Genomic DNA, 7,512 nt, shown 5'->3' with positions numbered 1-7,512 from the left:
GGATTTACTTGTCAACCGAACACTGAACTCCTAGGGAATGGACCGCCTTAGCGGAACTTCCAGGCCATTTGGGCCAATATAATAAGGCTGGGCCGGCGCTACTCGACCACTTACGCCACTCCTAGTTCAGATGAAATCCATGACTCTGAAACGTAAAGCTCGTTTCCCCCTTTCCCCAAGTAGAAACTTGTTGATACGGCTCCACCAAGAAGTCGTATCTAGTTGGAAAGGAAAACTCACCGATATTTCCCAGGCGATGCCTGTTAATGGATTAACTTGTTCCAAGAATTTTACTTCCCGAATATTGGGTAAGTAATCAAAAACTCTTTTACCAAGACAACAACCTTGTTGCGAATATAAAACACACCACCGAGCCGGATCCCCCAGGTTTTGAGCGAGTATTTAAATCCCCTTTTTAAAAGGAAGATCTTAAATATAAAAATAGTTTTGGGATCCGCTCTAACTTTTGAAAATCATTTTAAAGACTCGAAAACACTTTAAAGAGTGTTTGGAGTAAAACTGATTTAATGAAGTAAATCAGTCCCCAGAATATTTAGAAAATGACTGAATATTATTATTTAAATAATATTCCCATAAAGAATAATCTTTATAAAAATAATTGAAGTAGAAGTATTAAAACTTATACTTGAAACGAGTATTAAATAACCAAAGATATACTTATATGAAAGTATTATCTTTAGTTGAATAATCGAAAATAAGTTTGATTATTGACACCTTATTCTTTAATAAAATAAAGAATATACCTCAGCAAATAATCGGAGTCATAGATCCTCAAATGAATATTCAAATAATATTCATTAAATAATATAAACTGAGTCATAAGCCTTCGAATGAATATTCAAATAATATTCAATAAATAATATAAAAGAGTCATAAGCCTTCGAATGAATATTCAAATAATATTCAGATAAATAAATAAAAGGAGTCATACGCCTTCGAATAATATTCGAAATAATATTCAATAATAAAATAAAGTTTAAAGTTATCGAATAAACCTTATTCGATTAATAGTTTGGAAAAACTATAACCATATATATATATAAATATATATATATATATATATCCATATCCATATATACAAAATGTACTCGGGATCCTCGACTCCCGGTTTTAGAAAATAATTTCACCTTTGGGTCCCTATACTAAGGGTATATGCAAGTTACCGCTATCCTCTAGCATAGGTATTATCAACTGAACCAACAGATATATATTCCAAGAATATGAAACAGGCATGCATATATACCATATCACATGCTACAATATATCGCATCATTTGCTAATTATCCAACATGCATATATCGCAAGATAATGCAAATACATATATTCATCACAACAACAGTATAACGGATAGAATACTTGCCTGAGCGACTTGGGGTGATAAAAGGCTCGGGACGAGTCTGGTAACCTATAAACAACAAGTAAGTTGGAATTAAACCAAAATCACTTGTAAATCTATACTTTAACTAACTTAGACTCTAACGCTCATTTTGCGCTCACTGATTTGCTTAAGTCACTCGAGTACTCTCGGCTCCACCATTTTTAATAATTTAACCTTTACGAGTTTTAAGGCGATTCCTTCGCGGGTGTTTTACCAACTGCCTAACACACTTACCATAAATGTTTCATACATTAATTAACCCTTTTTGGTCTTTAACCTATGTTTCAAAGTAAGGCGAGGGGAAAAGTTTCGTTCGCGAAACGCCGTTACTTGAAACGGTCGTTTCTCCTAAACCGTGCATCGGAATCGAACGAACTACATATCAAAACGAAGCTCGTAACATGAGCTATCTAAACATGGCAGTGGTCATAATCTAGCAGGGGGTTCTCGGGTCCTAATGCTATGCACAAAAACAGTCCAAAGAAAATCGGACGTTACGACGGCTATGTTTACGCGATTTCCCAATTTTAAACAACTCCAAATCATCTCACAATCAACCCACAATCACAACCCAATCCAAACTCCATCCATACTTTATCATAACAGCCCCAACAACTCAACATTAACAATTTATACTATTCTTTATCATGAATTTAAACTACACTTAAGTTCATTAATCAACAACCAAGATTTACAACTCCAAAAACATCCCAAAACCCACTAATCTCTACATACACAACCATCAAGCCTCTCATGAACTATAATACTCATATTATGCTCTTAACATTCAATAACAAAGCTTGGTTAAGAGATTATACCTTCCTTGAAGCTTTTTAACACAACACAAGAGCTTTGAATGCCTAAAGAACCTTGATCCTTGCTTGTATAACCTTAATCTTTCATAAAAATTCAAGAAAACTAAAGTTATTTCTTGAAGGTTAATATTCACCATCTTCTTCCTTGATTTATTGGAAGAGATTGTGAAGGAATTTGGAGCTTAAACTTATAGCATATCCATATCTATGTACAAGGAAGCTTAGATAATTACCTTGTGATTTAACAATGCTTGGAACTTGATTTTTGATTTTTCTTCCTTTGAAAAAGATGAAAAGCCGAGAGCAAGATGATGAGAATGAAATGATTTTGTGTTTTTTGATTTGTTTGGCTTAGCTTGGTTGATTTTTGTTGTTTGTTTTTGGTTAATGACCAATTTAACCTTGATTTTGTGTGGTTATAAACTAACCACATCTCCTTCCCTTTATGTCATGCTTATGTCATGCTCATGATGTCATCCTCCCCCCTTTGTCCTCTCCTTATTGGTTGGATGACCTCATCATCCCTAACCTTCTTGATTAACCTCCTAATTGTTTGCCTAATGACCGCTGATCTGTTATACGGTTCGCTTAACTTTCGTTTTCGTTTATCGTTTGAGGGATCATACCCGGGATCTTATTACTTAGGTTCCCTTAACCTTTCTCAATATATTATATTCCTTTTATGATCCTCTCCTATAATCCTTTAATTTAAATCCTTTTTATCCTGTTACCTTTTTCTCAATTCTTTCCGTATCTAGTGGATTTCCGGGAAAAATCCAAGTGTTCGGAATTGGATTCTGACGATCTTTACATACACTTATATACTACATAGAGTACTAATAATATCCCATAAGATCAATAATAGAACCCCTACATAGCGTGGCATGAAAAGTTTTCTCATCCAGCAAAAACACTATTCATAAGGGTTTCAAAAATTTCCAAAAATTGGGGTTATTACAGTCTCCCCTCCTTAAAAGGATTCCGTCCCGGAATCAGATAGAAATGAATAGGGATACTTTCTTAGTATTGCACTTTCTAACTCTCAAGTCAATTTTCCCACATTGTGGTTCTACCATCAAACTCATACTAGTTTGATAACCCTTCTCCTAAGCACTCGTTCCTTTTCACTCTATAACCCTTCCTGGTTGCTCCATATAGGTTACGTCTGGTTGCATGTCTATGTGCTCACATGCCTCTATTTATCTGGCATCTGAATTACACTTCCTTAACATTGATACGTGGAACACGCTATGAACTTACTACATGATCGGGGGTAGGGCTAGCTCATGTGCTAACTTCCCAAACGTCTTAATATATCCGAGGGTCCAACAAATTGTAGACTTAGCTTTCCTTTCTTTCCGAACCTCATCAATCCTTTCCAAGGGATACCTATAACATTACTAGGTCCTCTATTTCATACTCTTTATCCTTTCGTGTCAAGTCAACATACTTATCATGTCCATCTTAGGCTACTACCAGCCGTCCTCTGATTAGATCTATCATATCCTTGGTCCTTTGGACTACTGCGGGTCCGAGCATCTTGCGCTTTACAACTTCATCCTAACATAAGGGAGATCGACATTGTCTTCCCTCAAGGATCTCATAAGGCGACATCTCGATAATGACACATGATCTATTGTCGTAAGATAACTCGATCCGAATTAAGTGATCATTCCAAATTCTTTCAAGTCTATTACACAGACTCTCATTATAGCTTTTAGCATTAGAGCTTTTGCTTCTCAATACCCATTCTTTTCCAGTTCGTAATCGCTACTGCCTTCCGTTCCTAATATTATACTGGTTATACTTTTGCTCGTTAGCGTTCTATAACCTTTTAATAACCACGTCAACCTTAGTATCACGAATGTGTTCCCATTCCGCATACTACCACCACTTTATTACTCCTTTTTCAGTTGTTTCTATTTTTCAAAGTTTGATTAATCATATAGAAGTAAAGGAATTTGTTGAGAGATCACTATGATCATGAACACTTGTTATATCGCATAGTTAGTACAGAAGGTGGCCAGCCTTTAGTACTTGACAAGCAATTAAACAATAGCTGGTATCCTACTCGGCTTCTATCACACAGATAGATAGTCATTCGGCAATACCTCCCCTTCTGGAAGGGTTGTTCTTCTCAGCTTATATGAAATGAAAAGAAGAGAAAAGAACGAATTGAAGAGAATGGTATATATGAAAAAAATATATACTGCCACAAAATATCTGGCTTGGAACCTACCTCTGAACTATAGAGGTCTGTCATAGGAGAACGAAACATATATATTTATATCAACATCAAGTGTTATAGCATCGTATTTCACATGCCTAAATATTTTCGCCATTCCGTCCATCATTCTATGGACCCATGCTCTTCCTCGAGCTTATACACAATCACCTTTGAAACTCCCTCGACATCGAAAATCGAATCTGGGATCTCATTCTAGACATCATCGTTACTAGAATTCTATGCTTGCACCGCAACCTTCCTCATATAGTAATACGACTCTCTTTTCATAAGAAGGAATAAATATTCAATAGGTAAATACTCTACTTAATTAGTCTATCAATGATAACTTACACATTACCACGACCCGATTAGTGGTACTCAATCTCAACATCCATTCCAATACAACTCTCATGGTTGTAATCAGCTCATTACTCGCAGAATCATTGCTGCCTTACTATGGTCCACCACTGACCCACTGTAGTCATTTATTTTCCATGAAGTCTTAATAGCTAACCATACGGAGTCCATACATCTCGTATCAAATCCTTCTAAGGAGGTAACATAATCACCATTCCTGATTCATGAAGAACACTCCTGATCCTGACATACATACATGACATGAAGCAGATAAAAGTGCAGAAGAGTTTCAATCTAAGCAACGATAGCAGGTTAATACCATTCTTAATCATACGCCCTAAATAGAAGAATTAACTCAAGAATTCATCTAGTCCTTTTTGAAACATGGTCCTGGCTTATCTCAAGATAGGATCTTCTAAGATAGATAGCCCGTTCATGGCGATTACACGAATTAAACCTTTACCAACTACTATTACGGTTGGGTATTGCACAGTCATCAGAAGGAATGTCGATCTTCCAAACCATAATTCAACCTTCACATTTTTAACCATCATCACTGTATTCTTTTGGCACACGTGCCTATAATTATCCACTTACCTTTAAAGTGTCGGCCACCTCTTTGGCCTTTCCTGATAGTAAAATTTCCTTACAGTCAATGTCACATTAACCACCTCCAAATAAATTTCTACCTTATTTCAATCACAGCTTATGTGAAAATGCTTTCCTTGAAATCTGATGAGTAAAAAAAAATCACCATTTTTCCATAAGTTATTGCCTCAGTCTTTTAGAGGTTAATCACTGTCATGACTGACTCTCAATCATAATTAGAACATCTTTTATCTTAAGTCCTAATTGCCCTGAATAATTTCGACCATTACTGGTTCGATCCATACTTTCTCGTGGTTTAACACGTGCCCCACTTGGCAACATTATAATTACGTCATATTTCCTTTATCAACATTTCTATTCTTGAGAATTTTGAATATTACCTTTCTCCTTGTAAAACCTCTAAGGTTATCCTTGATTCGTTCCTCCTGTATTCCCTAGATACAGGGCATATCAACATACCCTTTACTAATACTAGAACCATTATCTATATGTTTCTGAAAAATTTTCTCCACTGATACTTAAAGGTCATCATTACCTTAATATTTTCCAATTCATACTGTCAAAACTCATACTATCCCTATTAAGGGTGAAATGCCAACCTGTATGCATTCCCCTAGGATTCATTTTAAGTTACCAATGTTCTATCCTTAATTCCACCTTTAAAAGGTACCTGCATCCTTCCATGGATAAATCAAGTCATATATCCTTGATAGATTATCTTATTCATCATTCCCACCTCGATAGTCTATACCTAACTTCATAATAGCATCCTTATTCAATATTGAGGTCAATCCATATGGCCTCCAAGAGATAACAATGGTCATCCGCTTTTCTTTCCTGATTTGGTAATGATAACATGGATGTTCTGGAAGATATTGGTCATGTTCAACGTGAACTTCTTCTTAATAATTCCTTATTTACTTTTGTTGTTTATCTCAACAGTCACCTCAATGTTGGGATATCTTTCATACCTGGCGTCTCCCTTTCTGGGTATCATGCCACCGGTCTTACACTTCTCATTCTTGAAGGTCACTTCCTTCATCCAATTTTCCTAGTTTCTTACTTCCTTGCCTCCTCAGTCTATCCGCGTCTCATTGTTTATCCTTCGAACTATCTCAATGTTTCCTCGAATCCTCCCAACTTAAAGGGGATAAAATATACATAACTCTTATGCCTTCAACCATCAATTTTAACTCATGGTGAATCACCCTCATCCTGACGATTACATACTCTTCTATTTCTATTTCTACGAGTCTTTAGGGTTTCCTCATGCCCAACTCCCTTATCATTCCTCAAACTGTCTTGCCTTTATATTCCTTTCTCTTATCGTTATTTCATGAACCAACACAACATAAGCATTGATTTCAAACATCCCATCATTCTGGATTCGTGTCTTCAGAATGAATCTTGATAACTTTTACAACTTAGATTCATAATTCATCATACTCGTCTGCCTTTGTTCTGGCTCTAAAGCTTTTACACTATTCCATAACCTTGGGAATTACTTTCCCGAAAACAATTGGCTGAACTTTAATCAGTTTATTATAATCTCTTGCTTCGTGCCTTCCTTGGCCTTTCACCAGCAGGTGGTCTCTCTCTTAGGAGGGTGAGTGATAAAAACAGTCTTTTGTGATTCGTCAATCATTTAGAATCTCAAATGATTCCTATATTTCCTTTAGCCAGGCTCTTGCCTCGACTAGGTCAACTTGTTCCTTGGAACTCTGAGAGCTTAACGATTTAAAGGTCATGAAAGAATTTCCTGCCGCATTGTCCCCTCAGGGTGGTGGTTGGGGATAATAGTCTAAGTTCTCTTTAGACAGGTCCATGAATTGCCGTATTGGAGTACCGTCTCGGGTCTCCTTTCCTTACTCGACTTTTGTTTCCTCAGTCTAAATATTTCTTCCTACTCCCCATAATTGGAGTCATCTTTTAATTTAAAATCTTCATTTTCCACTTTATTATATTCCGGGTTCTTTATATCTTAATTGCGACCTCCCTGATTATTACGTTCAAGGTTTGCCCTTAATCTTATTCCTTGTGGGGGCATATTACTTGGAAAATTTTGAGAATCTCCGGATATTTGTCTTACTTACTTTGCTTAAGTC

This window comes from Apium graveolens, chromosome 4 (genome assembly GCF_009905375.1).
Source record: "Apium graveolens cultivar Ventura chromosome 4, ASM990537v1, whole genome shotgun sequence".
NCBI classification, from domain to species: Eukaryota; Viridiplantae; Streptophyta; class Magnoliopsida; order Apiales; family Apiaceae; genus Apium; species Apium graveolens.
Note: the sequence above shows the minus strand (reverse complement) of the source record.